This window comes from Alosa sapidissima, chromosome 2, assembly GCF_018492685.1.
Source record: "Alosa sapidissima isolate fAloSap1 chromosome 2, fAloSap1.pri, whole genome shotgun sequence".
Classification (NCBI taxonomy): Eukaryota; Metazoa; Chordata; class Actinopteri; order Clupeiformes; family Clupeidae; genus Alosa; species Alosa sapidissima.
The window spans coordinates 32,650,025-32,671,441 of record NC_055958.1 but is presented as its reverse complement, the minus strand read 5'-3'; the positions used below and the strand labels follow the sequence as shown (position 1 = coordinate 32,671,441).

At 46.9% G+C, this 21,417-nt stretch overlaps 1 non-coding gene and 2 pseudogenes across 1 annotated transcript; all 3 read left to right on the top strand.

Annotated features, from left to right (window-relative positions):
• Nucleotides 1–5,806: 5,806 nt before the first annotated feature.
• Nucleotides 5,807–5,918, top strand: LOC121704447. Its single transcript, XR_006030534.1, has one exon. It is a non-coding gene; the product is annotated as a U5 spliceosomal RNA (small nuclear RNA).
• A 137-nt stretch (nt 5,919–6,055) lies between these two features.
• LOC121704265 lies at nt 6,056–6,191 on the top strand (annotated as a pseudogene).
• Nucleotides 6,110–10,096, top strand: LOC121697120 (annotated as a pseudogene).
• The last annotated feature ends 11,321 nt before the right edge of the window (nt 10,097–21,417 follow it).

Genomic DNA, 21,417 nt, shown 5'->3' with positions numbered 1-21,417 from the left:
CCTATCAATGAGTTGTCACAGTTTTCAATTTAGACGTATTATTTTGAAATGATGTACGTCTACGGGAGGATTTACACATCACTGGCAAGACCTGATCAAATCACACCAATGCAAAATGCTTCTCCAGCAGTGCAATCGCAGGTAACAACGATACCTTAACGCATTTTCAGATACCGCTGTTCTGAGCATACTAAGCAAATTGGCCATTTGTAACTTTGAATCCCTCCTCACGTTAACCTATGGTCCAATAATGTGTTCACTGAAACACAAGTAACGTTATTTGTCGGGCTGATTCATAAATGGGCATACCGAGGTTGTCGACCTAGCAGGCTAGGTGGCGTTTATTGCCATTCACAAAACTAAGCAAGAGTTAACGTTAATGAAACTTAACACCGCCTTCTCCAGTGACAAAGTGTTCAAATGAAGTTGCAACGATGATGGCGGCAATCACTGGTTACGTTAAACCATTTGAAACAAGTAGGACTGTAAATGATGGTGACTATGGCTAACGTCACTTCGGATCAATATAGCAGAGCCCTTTTACTTTACCTATCAACTGGCTAATGCAAGCATGATGTAGCCTGCTGTGAGCTAATATACTTAGCATCTACAAAAGAACAGCACATATCTTTTTTCACAAAGAATCTGTCACAATTAACAACGATGTCTCTTACAAACAACTACACAATGTATGACTATCAATATGTATTTAGTCAGACTGTGATAAGATATAGCCTAATGATAATAACAGCAACACTTATTTAGGTTAGATTATTTGTCGAAATCAGGTGTCATTAAAATAAGTGAGCGATGACGTGGTAGTATCTGCAGCCTAGACGGTAAAACATAATGGACAAAGCGTCGTGTCTGCAGCCAGCCAGCTGTCAATCATAGGTGTAAACACGCCCTTTTTAGATTTGTTAATATAACATAAAAAAAAATAATTTCAGCGAGAAAAGAAAAATTGTGTGTATTGAAGCATCTTGAAAACTATTTTTTCGAATAAAAAGTTGTTGATACAAAAATAGTTTTAGGTGAGAAAAGTGACACGGAAAGTTGGTTACTTCGCCATTGAAATACATGGGGATGGGCGGAGTTACACATTGTACTGCAGCCAGCCACCAGGGGGCTCTGAACTAACGCTCGCATCACTCTTAACAGACGGCACACTGTCCAGTTCTATATATACAGTCTATGGACAGAACCATAGACATAATATACATAGACGCCGCATTGGCTGCTGGAAACGAGAAATGCGGCCGCCATCTTGGACCGGTCATACTCCTCGTTGCGTTGCAGCAGAAGACACAAGATGCCAGTACTGTGCAGCATGTTCCTGCTCAAATCGACGGACCATCGCAAACAGGGCTCGGGGGATTTACTTTTCTCAAGTAAGATTTAACATTACCGTACCAATGGTTGTATTTTGTGAATAGAATATTACCAGAGTTGAGAAGGAGCAAGGATCTTTGATATTACTGTATGAGAATCGTAGCCAGCTAGCTAGGCTGTTTACTCGGTGTTCACCCGGCTATGAACTGAGACTTGATAAGTCATATTCCATAACACTGACTTAGATTACAACTGACACAAAAAGGCTATTGTAGAAATAAATCATACTAGATTTGGCTGGCAAATTTTACACAAGTGGCACAGACTGTAGCCTATATTATTGGGCAATCGCTAGCTGCTACTTGTAGCCTAAGCGTGTTGGTAGCTTCACTATTTCCTGAATAAAGTAACTTTTCAATAGCTTAACTTCTTTATTTATCAAGTGGCTTAGCCACACAAGCTACACTTTTCTTGTCATGTGTAATTGGCACAATTTAAAGTAGCTTCCTATGTAGAGAACTAGCCTACTGCTGTGTTTGTGTTAATAATACATTTGACTGGGTGGTAGTATTGTGTAGTGTTTTATTCATAGCAGAGTAACTGATAGTTTAGCTCACTACAATGTCTAAGTAGCTTGCCCAACACTGTATTATTCACATGTCATTTACCCTAACAAGAATAAGATGCCTCTCAAATTCCTTTCATTTATTTATTTTATATCTCCCCAGAACAACTGCCTTGCTCAAGGAGACTGTGAATGAACTGAATAGTCTCCTCACATCCCTGGAACTGAGGAAGGTGCAGCTCTTCATTGCAGTATTGGAGGGCATCTGCTACACTGTGACTGAATATTTGATTTATGAGCTCCACCTTCATCACCTGCATTCACCACTCTGTGTCCCATTTTCCCATCGTCTGGTTGACTCAGTCCTCTTTTAGGGAGTTTACCCAGTTTCACTATGTACTGCTATCTTATTTGCCCACCTGCTGTCTGAAGCACTTTTTTCTTAGCCAAAGTGTACCCAAGCAATTTTAGCAAGGTGGGAACATACAAAATTACATGCACCAGTTATCGAAATCATAGAACCAACTGCATGACAGTAACCTCTGTCTCACTGAGCCTGTGAAGACACTCCCCGATTCTTTACTGATTGCAATGAACAGGGCTGATCTTAGCAGTTTCTAAAATGTTTCTTAATTCCTATTTATTTAATCTCTTCATTGGGGCTGAAAGCTTTCTGTGAACTGTAAATAACAGATGTTGTTGATGAACCCATTGACACTGTACAAGTGACAAGTCACTATGCCAAACCAATGTCTGTTTTTTAAGGATCAGAAACAAACCTACAAACTTGCACTTTACAATATTTATGGAACTTGTCTAACAAATGCTGTTGATATTGAACCCAGTTACTCCATTTCCTTTACTTATGCCACACCAATGTCTGTTCATCAAACTTTATTTTTGATGGCACTGAACTGAAAATGTTAATGGATTTTTTCTGTCAATTTAACCCATTAAAACTTGTATCAAACCAGTTTCTGTCTATGCTGTCAAACATGGATTAGTTATGTTCCCAGTGTTTATATTGGATGTCATCACTTTATAATATATCATATATGAGAATATTCTATTACTATTAAGCCCACTATGAATATTAAAATACACATAACCATGTTTCCTGTATACAGCTTTTCTACTGGAAGGTTTACAACTTATTCTGTCAATTTACCAAAGTTTGTCACTAAACCACATAGGCCTACTTGGAATACCCCTCAGATGTCTGAATGGCACTGATCTCACTTAAATGTTTATAGAACCTTTCTGTGAATAATGCTGTTGATGGAACTTTTCTGTCAACTGTGAACTATATTTAACTCATTAAACGTGTATCAAACTAGTTTTGTCTATGCTGTCAAACATGGATTATGTTCCCAGTTTTGAAATCGGACGTCAGGTCACTTTATATCAGAATATTCTGTTACTGTTAAACCCACTATGAATATTAAAATACGCTAAATCATGTGTCCTGTATCATAGCTACATGTATGACCTTTGCAGCAAAAAAAAACGAGTGAGAATCTGTTCGGTATTCAGTGAGATATGATTAATTAAGTGCGCTGACAGCTCATCTCACCGGCCAAACAGATTACACTGAGTGGAGTGGATGACCGGTCCAAGATGGCGGCTCCAAATCTCGTCAGCGCTAGTAAGGAGTAGCGGTCGATGCGGCGTCTATGTATATTATGTCTATGGACAGAACAGTCAAGAGTGATAAGAAGCGAGCGGGAGAGAGAGATGGGGGAGGTCGGGAAATGAACGCGGGTCGGATACGAATCCGGGTCCCCGTGGGCACTTGGGCCCGGGCCTGTGGAATGGGCGCTACAGCCGCTTGTGCCACTGGGCCCCCCGAAACACGGATACCTTTTTACCATCAGCTCTTGAGGCTGCGTTGCTCTGTGCTCCACCACGGAGTGCCGAGCTAATCTGCCTTTCCATTTCTGACAACTTTAGAGACATTTTTCAAATAGATCTAGATCTCCGTTTCTCGAGTTCACCAAGTACTGTCGTCGGAACGGAAAAAAATGAAAACAATCGGTTTTACCTAGCTCAAGTTGCTGCGGCCAACAGCGCTACACTTTGGGGGCATGTTCGTGCTCAGCTGTTGGCTGCAGCAACTTGAGCTAGGTAAAACCGATTGTTTTCGGAGATCTATGTGAAAAATCACTGGAAATGTGATTTTTATGCGTGTGTGAATCATTGATGCCTGGGCAGTGGTGGGTGGTGTGTCAGTTTATTCCCCTTTAACTGTGCCATATTGCACCGCTGTGCCATGCTGGTTTGGGACTTTTTCCTGTGTCTGAAACAAAACCACGACTTGCAATGGACACGGAAACCGGAAACAGAATTTTCCCTAGGAAATGCGTATTAAAGACATTTGGGTCAGGCTGGGGGTTGAGGATGGTTTCACAATATTAGTCAATGGATTTTAGAATGGATTCCTGTTCACAAAAGTTCAAGCTAATAAATATATTCTTTAAAAAAAGGACAAGTTAGAGGATGGCTATGTTGAGTTGTCGGTGGTTGAGGGGAGTAGCTGATACGTAGAGGAGCTTGTCAAGATCTATAATCTTCTTCTGAGTGTTGTTCAGATTGTTGTTTGTCTCTGGTCTTGGGGCTTTTATATCGCTGTGTGTGTGTGTGTGTGTCCCTGCTTCTAGCACCTTGTGTGGTAACTGCAAAGGAAACTGTCACAGGAAACTGTGGGCTCAAGAACTCAGCTGCACCCTCAGTGCTCCTGAATGTCTCATGTTCACCCCCAACTTCAACAGCCACACTACGCTTTCAGAGTTGGATTACAGAGAATTTGGCCTACATGTGTTCACCCACCATTCATTGTGTGTGTGTGTGTGCGCCTCAGAAACTGTTACCCTTGAGTAATGCCCTAAACAACTGTGGGTACAATGTAACTGTATTGCCCTGATCTTTGCTCTTTTAAGAATCCAAAAAAAGAATGAAAATGTGTGTGTGTTGTTTGTGTTTGAGCATGGACAGAGGTGTGTATGTATTCGGGTATAGGCAGAGGTGTGTGTGTGTGTGTTTGAGCATGGACAGAGGTGTGTATGTGTTCGGGTATAGGCAGAGGTGTGTGTGTGTTTCAATATGTGTGTGTGTCATCACTCATTGATGTGTGTGTGTGCGTGTGTGAATCATTGATGCCTGGGCAGTGGTGGGTGGTGTGTCAGTTTATTTATATAATCCAGCTGTAAGAACCAGCAGTCAAACCAGTCACTTCACAGAGTAAACAGGGACATGCAGCAAGTCACGACATATGACAAGTCACATATGTGCTGCCCCCCAAATAAAAAATAAAAAAAATTAATTGTTTACTGTGCATTTCAACTTCTCTCTGTAGATTACTTACTACTTACACTCTCACTCTTGTATGGAAATATACCCATGAAAGACAGAAGAGCTTTAGGTTTTGAGCAACAGTGTGTACATGATGTATCAAAAATTCAAAAATGTCATATTATGACAAAAGTGTTTACATTTTGAAACAAATGTTTGCTTTATTTCTTGCTTGCATTTTGAATGTTGTGTTTCATTTTGCTTGAGATTTGAGGCATTTTGCATTTTATGTGTGCAATAGTGGCTTTTGTGTGTAAAGTTTTGAGAAATAGACACAGCGTTTTGAAAATGTGTGTAACAGTAAAAAAAAAAAAAGGCCAAGGAAACAAATAACACAAAGGCAACACCAAAACCCATGTGAGCACATTACTAAAAAAGAAAGAATAAGTGGCTGCCTTGAAGTAGCCGCGTAGGACAATCTCAGTGCTGGCTCTTGTTTCCACCATTCCTGCCGTCTCCTCTACCACAGGTTCTGAGAAACACCAGGCCTGTCCTCAGTCCTCGCACACAGGACACGACATGACCAACCACCTCCGTCCAGCGTGTCCTGTGGCAGCCATCGCTCGGGTTTCTCTTCATCTCGTACAAATCTTTCGCCTTTTACTAAAGATTTCCGTAGAGGGGAACAGCCCCGAATTTACGGTATTTTTGGAAGCTCTGCTTCGGCGGAGCTGCACCTTTCTGTCCAAAGTCAAGCGTCGTGTTGCGCCGGCCGTGGGGGTCCGCTTTTGCTTGTCCCGCCCCCCAGTAACCCTCTAAGTGGCGGGGCCCTCGCTAGGGGGGGCGCCGGACCCCGTAGAGTTGTGGGGTATCGCTTCTCGGCCTTTTGGCTGAGATCAAGTGTAGCATCTGTTCTTATCAGAGATGGCGACGGCGGACCTGGTTAGGGGACTTCCGAAGTTTGGAATACGTTTCTGGGTGCCGGTGGAGAAGAGGACGACGCTTACCCGAGAGCGCTTTGGAGTGGCTGTGGTGAAGGAGGTACTGCGGGCGATGGATAAGGAGGGGCTGTGTCTGCAGAGTGCGGTGGATAGGACGTGTTTTGATGTCACCTTCTGGTCGTCGGAGGGCATGGAGAGGGCTTATCGGCTGCTTCGTTCGGCTGATGAGACGCCGGTGCTGGCTGGACTGCGCACGTTGAGGTGGGGAGATATCGCCACTGTCGTGGTGCAGATGTTAAACCCCCACGTGCTGGAGCAGAATGTTCGGAGTTTCCTGGGACGGTACTGTTCGTCGGTTATAGAGGAGCAGCGGATTTTGGATGTCAATGGCTTTTGGACGGGGGAGTGGAGATATCGGGTGCGATTTCGGACGACGGAGGAGAGTCGCCAGTTGCGGCCTCCCTTTGCATTCTCGCTGGGCCCGGACAGAGGGAGAGTCTTCTTGCCGGATCTGCCAAGTGAGTGCTGGGCTTGTGGGGATTTGGGGCATCTACGTGGTCAGTGTACTGTGAAGTCTTGTTGCGCTGTGGGACTGTCGGGCACTTAGTTAAAGACTGTAAGGAGTTGCGGGGATTGTGTTTTGTGTGGGGGGACTGATCGTCTGTTTGTGGAGTGTCCTAAACAGAGGAGTTATGCTGGTGTGGTGACGGGGCAGCTTGGAGGCGGCCAGAGGTCTGGCATTGTAGGGGCTTCTGTTTCTGTTATGGGGGCTCCCGTGGTGTCGGGTGTGGTGAAGAAGGTGCCTGCGAAGACGGTGCCTGTTGCTGGGAAGACTGCGATTGCGAGTGGAGTGACGGTGGCAGGAGTGTCTGGTGGTTCAGGAGCTGGGCCGCATGTTAGCCAAGATGGATGCGCGGCGGCTATGGCTACGGCTAGGCCGCATGGCGTCCAAGATGTCCGCCCTGAGGTCGGAGGTGCTGCTGGGTCGAAGGGTGAGGTGGGCGTGGCTGTGGAGAAAGTCGTGGAGTTGAGCTGGGCGGATGCTACTGCTTCCCAGGACGCTGAGATGGCTAAGTGGGCGGTTAGGGCGTCGGGGGCAGTGAAGCGCCCCCTGCTGAACGGGAGTGACGGTGGACCTCCAGGGACTCCAGTCCGCCGGTGCAAGGGTGTGGCTGGCGGGGTCTCTATCACCAACAGGTTTGAGGCCCTGCAGGTGGAGGATGGTGGTGCGGAGTCCATGGCGGTGGAGGTGGCGGAGTCTAGCGGTGCGGAGGAGTCGGGGGACTCTGTGCGGGAGGTGCCCCCCTCCCCCTCACCCCTTTCCCCGGAGTCGGAGGACTTGCTCGGATGGGACGAGGCCAATTTAAAGAGGACTACGGGTATGGGGGACTGATTGGGTTGGTTGTGTTGGTGATGGCTTGTTGTTGTTGATGTTGTTTGTGTGGGTTGGGGGAGGATTGTACATGTGTGGGCTTTGGGGTTGGGATGTTGTACTGTGTTGACCTGTTTGTGTTTGGTGCCCTCTGGTGGGTTGTATGTTTGGGGTGGATTAAAGTTCTGAGCTGGATGTGTGGGATGGTTTTATGTTTGTTTGTTTGGTCTTCGGGCCTTTTATTTTGGGGGGGTCCCTTTTGGGGCTGGCCTCTGCCCGGGCTTGGTCCCGGATGCCATTTGTGTTTTGAATGATTTGTAATAAAAGATTAAAAAAAATCTGCTCTTATCAGATGAGGAGATAGTTAGATAGAGAATACAGGGAGCAGCTCAGCCTCTGGCAGACCCTCCAAGACTTGTACGATTCACGTGCACAATGGTGGGAAATAGTGAATAGAACCATAACTTTTTTTTTTGGAAAAAAGGTAAGGAAAAGAGAGAGAGAGGAGGTGCATGTTGGGGCTGCAAAAAAGACTACAAAGATATTTGAACCTTTTAAATATGGGTTTTGATTTTAATGATGAAATCAAACAGGTAAAAAAAAGAAATGTCAGTTTTAGCCGAAATTAAAAGCAAAGGAACAATTTTAAGAAGCAGAGAAAGAGAAACAGAAAAGATGGGAGGGAGGGAAACTGCACAGAGGGGATTTTAGAAATGGTACAACTTTTTTACAAAGACCTATATGAAGAGAAAGAGGTGCATGATGAAGTAATGGAGGAAGTTTTAGAGTTTTTAAATAAAACTCTTTACAGTCAACATGATTTTACATTGACAATTTAAAATGTCTTAAAGGTTTTAAAACAGGGAAATGCCCGGGAGAGGATGGCCTCCCCGTGGAATTTTATGTTACCTTTTATGACATTTTGACTGTTTTTAAAGAATTTGACGAACTTGACAGACTTTCAGACAGTTTTAGATCAGGGATAGTTTCTCTATTACACAAAAAAGGCGACAGGACTGACCTTAAAAACTGGAGACCAATTACTCTTTTAAATTTTGATTGCAAACTTTTTAGTAGACTTTTATCCAAACGCATGTCGACTGTTTTAGAGGACGTGATCCACCCGGATCCGTCCCTGGAAGGAGGATCACGGACAGCTTAGTGCTGGTCTGAGACGCCATCTGTTTTTGCGAGAGACAGAAATATTAGGCTTTTATTGCTAAATTTAGATTTTGAAAAAGCTTTTGATCGGGTCTCGCACCAGTACCTTTTAAAGGTACTGCAAAAAATGGGGTCTCCATTTTTTAAAGTGGGTGGGATTGCTGTTCAAAGACATACACAGCAAAATTCGAGTAAATGGGCACCTAACCAACACGATAAATGTTCGCTCTGGCATCCGCCAGGGGTGTCCATTATCCCCACTCCTGTTCGTTGCTTGCATTGAACCGCTGGCACAGATATTGAGAAGGGACAAATGGATCAAAGGACGACTTGCCAGGTGGACTGACGGTGACCTGCTCACTTTACATGGACGACGTGACCCTTTTAATTTCTGACGTTTTATCGGCCCAAAGAGCACTCGACGTGACTGTCTGGTACGGTAGGGCCTCGGGCGCCATGCTCAACAGGAGCAAGTCCGAGGCCCAGCTCTTTGGGCCGTGGGGTGACGTAAGACCAGATCTGGCAGTAGATTTTAAACAGAAGGACATGAGGATTTTAGGAATACAATTTGACAATGAGGGTGGTGGACGCGGTAACTGGACTGACATGTTAGAGAAAGTCAGGCAACGACTGGGCTTTTGGGGACTGAGACAGTTGACAGTAGAAGGGAAAATCTTAATAGTCAAAGCTGTAATTTTACCACTGTTTTTACTTCTCTGTTCTGTTTTTAGTCCCCCCAAATCTTTTCTTTTAGGTCTGGACTGGGCGGTGTTTTATTTCCTGTGAGGGTCCAAATGGGAGAGGCTGAGAAGGGAGGTCCTCAAAAATAATTTTTTCACCACCCTGCATTTTAAATACGCAACGACCCTATCCAGAGAGAACAAGACTGCCACCATGGTGAAATTCTGGATGGGGTCTTACCTCAGACAGCTGCGGATTTTAGATACAGACCACAGAGAGCCAGTTGCTTTTAATTTGCCAAAAGAATATTGTTTTATAAAGAAATTTTTAAACAAATATGATTTTAGAACATCTGATGTCACCATTTTAACCAATGCAAAATCTATTGTCTCCCTTGTGCAGGACCGGGAAGCAGTGACCCCCGTTCCTGGCCTCACACTAAGTGAGGCCCAACAGGCTTGGAGGAACACCGCCCAACCCGCTCTCCAGAACAAGCTGAAGGATCTGGCGTGGATGGCGCTCCATGAGGTCCTCCCGGTCAGAGCCGTGATGCACTCCCGGGGCATGGCCAGAACCAACACCTGCCCGCGGCCAGGATGCGGCCAACCTGAGACCGTGCGGCACCTGCTCTGGGAGTGCGGCGTGGCGAGGGACCTGTGTCAGAGCCGTGATGCACTCCCGGGGCATGGCGAGGAACAACACTGGGCGCATCCGCGCTTGCCTCGCTCTTCTGGGAAGCAGAGTGGAGCCTCTTGATATTGGTCCTGCACGAGGGAAACTTTTAATGGACTTTTATTGCATTTTTTTATCACATTTTGAACTCTTTTAAAAGCGTGGACTTTTAACATCTTTTTTTACACAAACATGGACTTTGCACACACAGACACAGTTTTAAAACAAAAAAATATATTTTATAGACACATGATTTTATGTTTGTAAAAATGTGTTGCGAAAAAAATGAAGCCTATGAAAATGTGAAATGTCAACACAAAATGTAATGCAATAATATATATGTTTGGGTGACAATAAAACTTTTTCCAAAGGAAAAATCTGTTCCTATCAGGATACGTTTGGATTTCGGAGGAGCAATATGGAGTCGGTGCCAATGACGCGGCTACGGAATACAGTTTGGATCTGTTTGGAGTCGGATGCTGAATTGGAGGAGAAGAGACGTTTTGGGCGGGACTACGTGGTGGACAAGATTCTTAAGGATTGGCTGACTTTTACATAGGCAGAGGTCTACTGCTTGCAGGATTTCCTGGGTGGTGGCTTTCTGGACGTATCTTTCTATGGCCATGGTTCCTGTGTTTTCATGGAGACTGAGTGGGACAAGGCGAAGCAGCGAGCGGACACACAGTTGGCGGGGTTACGGCTGGTGAGTCTGCACCTTTTGGAGTTTGTGCCGCTGATTATCCACATTTATAATCCTTATGTGGAGGAGGGGGAGATCCTGGCCTTTTTGAACAGATACTGTGAGTCAGTGAGAGGTGGCTTTAAGCTTATGGACAAACATGGCATTTGGACGGGAAGGAGGAGGTTCGCTGTACGGCTGAGGAGGGATGCCGGGGTCCCCGGGGTCGTTTTCCATCGGCCCGCATCAGGGGCACCTTTCTTACCCAGGCCAGCCGGAATACTGTCGTCGTTGTGATGGCTAAGGCGTTGGCGATTCGTTTGAGGGGAGTGATGGGGGCGGTTATCCATGAGGATAACTTGCGGCGTGTGGGGGCGATCAGGGGCTTTGACCCTGGCTTTGGTGAGGGATGTGCTGAGTTGGGCGGAGCAGCAGGGGTGCCCGCTGGCAGTCCTTAACCTCGATCAGGAGAAGGTGTTTGATCGAGTTAGCCACAGTTTTTTGTTCAAAGTTATGGAATGGATGGGGTTTGGTCCAGGCTTTTGGGCCTGGATCGGCCTGGCTTATAAGGATTTTGTGAGCCATGTTATTGTTAGAGGGGTTAATTCAAGGGCGGTGGCACAGAGGGGGAGGGGGGGTACGGCAGGGCTTCCCTCTTTCCCCCGTGCTGTACGTTAAGGTTCTAGAGGCGAAGACGCGAAGACTGTCACCGGCAGTGGAGGATGCTATGGAGTTGATGACGCAGGATGTCTTTGGTTCGGTGGACGTCTCTTTAGATTCTGAGTCGGAGTGTGTGGTGGAGAGGGTGGAGGTTTTAAAGGGGAAAATGGGGCTTTTCGAGGGGCAGGCGAGGAGGCTAGAGTTGCAGGGGAGGTTGGCCGATTGGGAAGATGAAAAGCCCTCCCGGTTCTTCTTAAAGTCGGCACGGGTGAGGCAACGGTTGAGATGAGGGGGTTGGAGGCCCACGATGGGTTGGTGACTGCTCCAGCCGAGATGGCGGCCCAGTATTTCGAGGCTCTTTTTGTGGAGAGGAGGGGGGAGGAGGCGCTGGCGGGGGTTTTCTTAGACAACGTGGAGGGTAGGGGAGGTACAGCAGGCCGCCCTGGAGGAGCCTTTCTCCGTGGCGGAGCTAGAGGCAGCTTTGCTGTCTATGAAGGCTCGTAAGTCCCCAGGGGGCGATGGTCTGACAGCAGAGTTTTTTCGGGCTTTCTGGGGGGTCTTGGGGCCTGGTATGCTGGAGGTGTGGGGGGAGGTCTTGGTGGGGGGGGGGGTTCTCCCTCCCTCCATGCTAACTGGGTTGGTGACTCTGTTGCAAAAAAGGGGTGAGACGGCACTCCTCCATAATTGGAGGCCGATTGCCCTCCTCACAGTCGACTACAAGATCTTGGCTAAGGCCATGGCTGTGAGGATGGGGGAGGTGATGACCTCCGTGGTTGGGGAGGACCAGACCTATGGTGTTCGAGGGAGATCATGTGGGCTGAATCTCTCACTCTTGAGGGATGTCATAGCATGGAGTGAGGACAGGGGTTTGCCACTGGCAGTCTTGAGCGTGGACCAGGAGAAGGCTTTTGACCGGGTGAGCCATCATTTCCTCATCCTGGTCCTGGAAAGGATGGGATTTGGCCCGGGCTTTTGCAGGTGGCTGAAGATCCTGTACAGGGGTGCGGGGAGTAGGGTGGGGGTAAATGGAGTGCTCTCACATTTTTTCTACAAGCCGGGGGGGGGGGGGGGTGCGGCAGGGGTGTCCCCTCTCGCTGCTCCTGTATGTTCTCTATCTGGAGCCACTGGCGGCCTTTGTGTGGCGGGACCAGGGTATGGGGGGGTGCATGTGCCTGGAGGGGAGGGGATCGCAGCCAAGGTTGCATTGTATGCAGACGATACCACCCTTCTGCTAACAACGGAGGCAGGTCTACAGAGGGTGGGTGAGGTATTAAACCCCTTTAGAAGGGCAACGGGGGCAAGGGTGAACCGAGACAAGTCCTCGGTCTTGTTCTGTGGTAGCTGGGCGGGGAGGGAGGATGTGCCAGGGGGGGTCACTGCGGCAAGGGAGGGGCTCAAGGTTTTGGGGGTCTGGTTTGGGAAGGGGGATAATGCGGTGTGGAATTGGGGGAAGGTCTTTGAGAAAGTGCAGGGGCACCTGAACCGGTGGAAGATAAGGCATCGGTCCTTGTCTGACCGTGTGGCAGCGGTGCAGGCGGATGTTTTGCCTCTGATCAACCACCTGGTGTTCCCAGTGCCTTTTCTCTGGGGCAGGAGGCTGGAGAGGGAGGTCTTTACTTTTATTTGGGGGGGGGGGTATAAGACGGAATGGGTGGGCCGGGAGCTGATGTATAGGCGGGTGAGGAGTGGGGGGAGGGGAGTGGCTTGCATTCTGGACAAGGCAATGGCCTTGTTTGTTGCCTTTCAGTGTCGTCTGGCGGTGGGGGATTTCAGGCACAAGGCGGGGCTGTGGGCGTGGTACTGGCTGGGGTTTTCCCTGAGGCGTCTTAGGCCCCTGTCCTCATCGGAGCCCTGGACATGGGTAGGGCCAGAGGGGTATTTCGCAAAACCTAGATAAGGGATTAAGCTGGGATTTTTAGGTTTTCCTGGATGAATTTATCCTTGACTTGGTTTCACAAAAGAGATGGCACATAAGTTACCATGGGGATTTATTCTCTGCACCTAGCCTGGTCCCTACCAGGCTAACAGCCAATCTAAGTTAATTCTAATGGTAATTATGTCGTCTTATTGGTTCAGCTAGCTGTCATTCACATCAGACCTCCGTGCTATGTTTTAAGGAGCTTTATTCCATTTATAAACTATTTGCTAAATGTATTTGCTCGCAAAACAAAACAGATTGTCTGCCTACTACTATATGGTTATTGTTTTAATTGTGATAGCCTTATAATTATTAACATAGGCCTAGTACTCATTGTTTGCTTATTTTATTGAGATTATACTTATTTTATTTACGTTTGATGAATAGCCTACTGTAGTTGATGGGAAGTGGAGGGGGACGTTTTCGAAGGTATTTTCAACTATAATATTAAGGTATATCATACTATGTGCATCTTTGCAGTGGCAAGTGCTTTCTTAATGACGTTACGTGCCGAGACAAGGAAGCACTCACACGTGGGTGCATACGTAAATTTGCATTCAGTTGGTCTACCACGCCTACTCCTGCTGTTTTACAGAAATAGCCATGATTCCCCATTCCAAAGAGGACTACTTTACTTCATTGTTAGTCTATATCAAAAGCGGTTGTTCACTTTGTGTGAATGACGCTATTTTCTGCGTCTTTTTTATTCCAATCGTGGGCACTTTTGAGCAGAAATGAGAACGCGCACACATCCTGATTTACTTACACCTGGCTTGACATAGTCGCTCCTACTCATCCTGGATTGGCATTAGTGAAACGAGTTGAGCTAGGATGATCAGACAATGCTATCTCAAACCTCGCTTTATCACTTATCTTGGATGTCTTAATTATGCCTTTGTGAAATACTCCTCTGGGGCCTCATGTACAAAGCTTGCGTACGCACAAAAATGCTGCATACGCCACTTCTCACGCTCACGTCCGGATGTAAGAAGACTGACTTGAACATGAGAATGTGCGGTCCTCCACGCAAACTTCATGTCTGGCGTACGCACATTTACAATGTGTATCGTCAGTTGCCAACACTTAGAGGCAATGCAGCGCAACAACATTGATCGGAAGTCTAGGCCATTATTTGCACAGTATATTGTGAAACATGGGTTGTTAAAAATCACACTTCGAAAGTAGGCCTATGTTTCTATATAAATGGACATGCAACATGCGCAAATTCTACTAAGTTATGCAACAACCGGTTGAGTGGCGCATGTAGATGCAGCGACTCCTTGCTTCTCCTGAACGTGCAGTGTTTTTTTGTTGTTAAAATGTGTTTTTCGGAATGTTTATCGCATGAAACTACGTTGGAACGCATGTACAGCCGACAGCAACTGTTGCAGATACGGGAGGAAAACAACAGTATCGATGTTTTGGACATAAAAACAGAGACGCTGGCTGAACTGGGAATACTTCGCCTGCCTACCACAACAACGGACCCGTCTGCTTCACCTGGCCGGCGTCACCGCAAGCGGTGTGCCAGGACAAGGAAGAGAGGCAAGCGAGCTGGCGTCGGAACAAGGCTAGCAGCCAACCGAACTCGCCCAGCAATACCATCCATATTCCTGGCAAACGTAAGATCACTGGACAATAAGATGGACGACATTCGGTTGCTAAGATCAGCAAACAAGACAGTGAGTAACTGCTGCGTGACTGTCATCACTGAATCATGGCTCAACGATAACATCCCCGACTCTGCTATACACCTGGAGCAGCTAACGTGCTATCGAGGTGACCGAGCCCTAGCAGACAAAAGACGTGGTGGAGGAGTTTGTGTTTACACACATGATGCTTGGTGCCGAGACGCTACGGTAGTACACAGACACTGCTCTCCACTGGCGGAGTTTATGATAATTAAGTGCCGACCCTTCTACCTCCCCAGGGAATTCACCGCGATTCTGCTGGTCGCGGTGTACATCCCCCCCAGCAACAAAAACAGTGACAGGAGCATGGCACTGAATGAGCTGTATCGGGCCGTCAGTGAACAACAAAGTGAACACCCGGATGCCTTCACAATCATCGCTGGAGACTTCAATCACGCCAATCTCAAAACTGTACTACCAAAATTTCACCAACATGTAAACTTCCCAACAAGAGGACAAAACACCCTGGACCTTGTTTACACCCCACAGAAAGAAGCCTACAAAGCCAAACCCCTCCCCCACATCGGGCAATCAGACCACATTAGCATCCTGCTGCTGCCCCGATACAGACAAAGAGCAAAAGTCACCAAACCGGTTCTGAAGGAGGTGAGAATGTGGCCGGAGGGGGCCGTCTCACAACTTCAGGACTGCTTTGAAACAACAGACTGGGATATCTTCAAAACAGCTGCCACCCACAACAACCACATTGACATTGAGGAATACACAGACACTGTGACCTCCTACATCACCAAATGCATCGATGATGTTACAGAAATAAAACACATCACCACTCGGGCCAACCAGAAGCCATGGCTGACAGGAGACGTCCACAGACTGCTGAGGGCCAGAGACAAAGCCTTCAGAGCTGGAGATGTAGCTGGCCTAAGAACAGCGAGGGCTAACCTGTCCCAGGGCATCAGGAAGGCAAAAAAGGATTACACAGACAAAATAACAACACACTTCAAAGACAGCAGAGATGCACAGAGCCTATGGCAGGGCATACAGGCCATCACTGACTACAAGCCTGCGCCACGGAGCTGTGAGAACAACACCTCTCTGCTAAATGACCTGAACAGTTTTTTCGCCCGTTTTGAAGCACAAAATGACACTCACCCACAGAAAACCCCACCTCCCCCCCACGACCAACCCCTGTACCTGTCCTCTGCCAGCGTGAAGAGGACACTAGCCACCATTAACCCACGCAAAGCAGCAGGCCCAGACAACATACCAGGACGAGTGTTGAAGGACTGTGCAGAAGAGCTGAAGGATGTTTTTACAGACATTTTCAACACCTCTCTGGAGCAAGCAGTCATCCCATCACTTTTCAAAACTGCCACCATCATACCCGTGCCAAAGAAATCACCATCATGCTTCAATGACTACCGTCCTGTAGCACTCACGCCCATAATCATGAAGTGCTTCGAACGGCTAGTCATGTCACACATCAAAGCCACCCTACCCCCCACCCTGGACCCCTTCCAGTTTGCATACCGAGCCAAACGATCCACGGAGGATGCAATCTGCTCTGCCCTCCATCCAGCCCTCACCCACTTAGACAATAAAGACTCATATGTGAGAATGCTGTTCATAGACTTCAGTTCAGCATTCAATACCATAATACCACAACAACTCATCAGCAAACTGGACAAGCTAGGATTCAGTACCTCCCTCTGCAACTGGCTGTTGGATTTCCTGTTGCAGAGACCACAAGCAGTACGTGTCGGGGACAACACCTCAAGCACTCTGACCCTGAGCACGGGGGCCCCTCAAGGGTGTGTGCTCAGCCCCCTGCTCTTCACACTGCTAACACATGACTGTACAACCACTCACAGCTCCAACCATCTGGTGAAGTTTGCGGACGACACAACACTGGTGGGCCTCATCAATAAGGGCGATGAGGCTCACTACAGAGAAGAAGTAGACCTGCTGCCAAAATGGTGCAAAGACAACAACCTCCTGCTAAATGTCAGCAAGACCAAGGAGATTGTTGTCAACTTTCAGAGAGGCCACAAACAACTGCCACCACTGTCCATCGACGGAGATGCTGTGGAGAGAGTGAGCAGCACAAAATTTCTGGGGGTGCACATCAGCGACGACCTCTCCTGGACCACCAACACAGCATCACTGGCGAAGAAAGCCCAGCAGCGCCTCTACTTCTTGCGCAAATTGAAGAAGGCAAGTGCCACGCCTCCTGTCATGACTACATTCTACAGAGGGACCATCGAGAGCATCGTCTCCAGCAGCATCACAGTGTGGGGCGGAAGCTGCACAGATCAGAACAGGAAGACCCTCCAGCGCACTGTTAACACCGCTAAGAGGATCATTGGAGCACCACTCCCCTCCCTGCAGGACATTTACACCACCCGCCTCACCCGCAAAGCACTAATGATTGTCAAGGATACAACCCACCCTGCACACGAACTGTTCAGCCTCCTGCCCTCTGGAAAGCGGTACAGGAGCCTCCGCTCCCGCACCACCAGACTGGCAAGTAGCTTCATCCACCAAGCAATCAGGATGCTGAACACTCTACCCACTCTCCCATCACTGACAGCCCCCCCCACCCACCAGCCAACCAGGAACCTAGGAAACTAGGATCCTGTCTACCAAACCCCCCCATGTGGAACTGCACTGTGACTGCACAGCCAAACGTGTTGCTGCTTCACATCAAGCCTGATATACTTGAAATTACTGCATACTGCATATCAATGTAAATATACAGGTCACACAAGCACAAGTTTAAACTTCATGTAACTGTTAAGACTATATAAATATACAACACAACTACCTCTATTTTTTTTTTTTTTATATATATGTCCTATATTTCTATTTTGATACATACATGTTCTATATTTCAGTCTTGCACTTTAATTTAATGTTTATTGTCTATGGCTATGTCTATAGTATGTCTATGTCTGTATTTAAAGCATGTCTATGTCTGCATGGGAAAGTAAGAAACGAAATTTCAATTCTTTGTATGACCAGTGCATGTAAAGAAATTGACAATAAAAGCCGACTTGACTTGACTTGACTTGAACAACCAATCTATAATGACAACTGTAGAATTAGAGGATAAGAATTAAAAGGGAGTGTGAAACCTATAGCCTACACAGCGCCGATATTTGGTTACACAACTGTTGATGACTGGCTTATCAAACATTTCAGATTTTGAAGAGCTTTCCACAAAACTTGTGATAAATGGGGTCGGCTTCACGCATTTGCCCATGCCTTAACATTTGCTGAGTGTTTTCCCTTTATATCTTTGATAAGTTTTCATTTTAAAAGAAATACATATGGGACAGGCTGCATGTGAATAGATAGGCTGACCAATAAGCGCGAATATAAGCTATTTCCCTTAGTGTGATTGACTGCATGGCTACTTTGACTTTCCTCGAGTAAGCATTCGCATTATTGTCACACTTGTGTGCAAATATAGGGATAGGCTATGACCCAGAAATCGTAATGTTGTGGCGTGTTGGCCTGGATCATCTTAGTTTATTCCATTCGGGTGCACGATGTGTGGTAGCCTACTTGGACACGATTGATTTAAAGGAACACGCCACCCAATGTCAGTAGTAATATATGTAACCAGGCATGGAATTGAGGGTCACAAGTGCGTTTTGAGGCATTTTGAGAGATCTTTGAGGCAAAAGCAACGGGTTATCCACAGCCAACAGGCCGGGCGTGCGAGAGAAGAAATGAAGTCTTAGAATTAAGAATAAAGCCATGTTCTTCCAACAACAACCACAAGCACCCATGCGCCAAACAATGACCGGCATGGTTCTCCCAGAGAGGAAGCTACGTATATGATCAGTGCGCCAGCGCTGCAGGTCAGCCGTACCACATACACACCTGGCTTTAAAGTTCACCGTCCTGGTAGCATACCTATCTACTGCCAAGCCCTAAAGGAGACGGGGAGAATATTTACTTCTGCTACACTGGCAGAGAACTCATGTGAAACAGACTGTGGGAGGTGGAAGGGGTTTGAATGCTGTCCGGCAGTATGATGAGTGGAATGTCGGAGGGATAGAACCGGATCAGGGTTCAGACCCAACTCCTCCAGTGGGCACACAATTGGAAAATCTTCACCTGCTGCTATACTGTACTTGGGGCCAGCTCTGGTTCTTTCAAAGTGTATGTGCTAAATGGTGCCACTGCCAAGTGGCTGGCACTGTTTGTGCGGGGTTGGACACCTGGTACGTCCTCCAAATGAGCCTGGGACAGTTGGTCAAGGCTAAAGTTAACACCATCTTGGTCACTGTGATGCTAAGCACTAGTCCTGGTGTGGACTTTGGCTACCCTCAACGGGTCTCCAACTGCAGGGTTACCGAGGCCTGGCTCCCTCCCGATACCCCCAATGAGGCTGTGGAGCAGCCAGTGCTAGTGGGCTGGATGAATCAGGGCTCGGAGCAATGCATGGTCTTAAGGGGGCCCTCTTCCCCATACGGCCTGATCTTATAGTGTGTAGTATAGTGTGGGTTCACTCCACTTGTCTTAACGGGTAGGTGGTCGAGCCGTCCGTTTCTTGGTATTTTATGCCCCCAACGTTGTCTTCAAGGCAGCGCTGCCTGGAAGTCACTAGGGTTAGGCATGGGTTAACCCTCTAGGCGCCACTGTCGAGTTTACTCGACAAGATGCGGTACTGAATAAAACGGCCGATTTAGTCAAATAGGGTGTCATATTTCGTTCGACATCCACTCCACTAGATGGCAGACATGTCATACGTCATCCCCGAGTCCGAAAAAGGTCATGGTTTAAACAAAACTTTTGAGCTACAGCGCATTGAATCAGTGCGTGCAATACCGGAGCTAGTGTGCGTGTGAGCCACTTTGTCAGAGCGATATTGTCAACGTTAGCAAGTATTTGCATTAGATTATCGTCTAATGGCATCAAAAAAGTTTACCTGAAATGAAGTGTTGGGTCTTCTATTCGCGGACCCTGATTCTGAAGGGGAATATCTGCCTTCAGGAAATGACGGTGATTCGTTTAGTGAGGCTTCAGATGCGTCCCTGCCTTGCAATGATGCAGCTGGACAAAGTGAGTTTACTCCATAGTTTAGCTTACACCAAGCACAAACGTTGAATCGTTTGCCCAATGTCACTGGTGGGAATAATGTTTCACGGGTTCGGAGTGTTCATCGGGGAAGTTAGCAGGGTGTTAGTGGTGTGGCGAACGAGGCTGGAGGTAGCCTAATGTCCATAGCGCTAGCTTCTGTCTTGTGCCTCTCCACAATCGCGGCGACAGTAACGTGGTGAAGCCTTTGTCTAATGCGACTGGGTATGTTAGACGAGGTCGAAGTGCTCATAGGACAGTTAGGGGGGAACGTAGTGGCAGTGTGGGGAGTCGCAATGAGAATGACAGGAGGCCTAGTCCGAGCTGCGCAAATTCTCTCCACTCGGCGCGCGCGAGGCAGATCTGGCCATGCTGCTCGCATGGTGGAGGTGGTGACACGCTCTCTCCCTCTCCCACACACACACACATTAGGTCATGCATAGTCTATCACAAGATGATGGGAATGCCGGCCCTGTATGGATAGGGATAGGGAGTCATTATCTCTACAGCAAAAGGCCTGCTACATAAAAAAAAAAATGTCAGCCATTTATTAGTAATGATTTACACTGTTGATTTGCTATCTATTTCCCTGATCATTTAGGACATACACTATGTGTTCCTTTTTGTGTGTTCATGTCCTTGTGATGTGTGTGTCTTTGTCAGCTAAGAAAAAAAACATCAACAAAAACAACAAAAAGAAAAAAAATACTAACATTGTCTCTTGTCTTGTCTCGTCATCTCACTCCTGATCTGTGCCTTGCCGTGGCAAATGAGCTTTTGAACTAAACAGGTCTTGTCTACTTGTGTTTGTGTGTCATCTGAATAATATATATGTGCCCCATACATGGAATCAGAGTGCCTACTGTATGTAGTAAATGGAAAATCTCTACAGCAAAAGGCCAGTCTACCGCTACATGCATTTGGTTTGTTTCTGCCATTTATTAGTAATGATTTACACAGTTTGTTCACTACTTACTATTTACCTGAGCATTCAGTATTGTGCAATATAGTATACAGAAGGTGAGGGACATTTTGGGGGGAAAGAAGTGGTGCATTTTATCATTCAAACATGCGACTTTTCATGAAAATTCTATAATCCAAGATGGCCGCCACCATATGACGTCATAATATGCAAATTAGATATAAACATTTAATCTCTACATAAACTTTGGGTCATCCTTAATATTTCTCTAATTTACAGAAAGTCTCTATCTCTTATCACTTTTAAGATATAGCCTTTTGAAATGATGTCAAAATTGATCGTTTCGGAAAAAAAGCTCTGGCGCCTAAAGGGTTAAGGTTAGGGTTGGGGTTAGGTGCCTTTAAGTCAGCGGTGGCAGTGCTGCCTGGAAGACGACGTTGGGGGCATAAAACACCATCAAGCTGGTCATCCCTGTCACCAAAACCA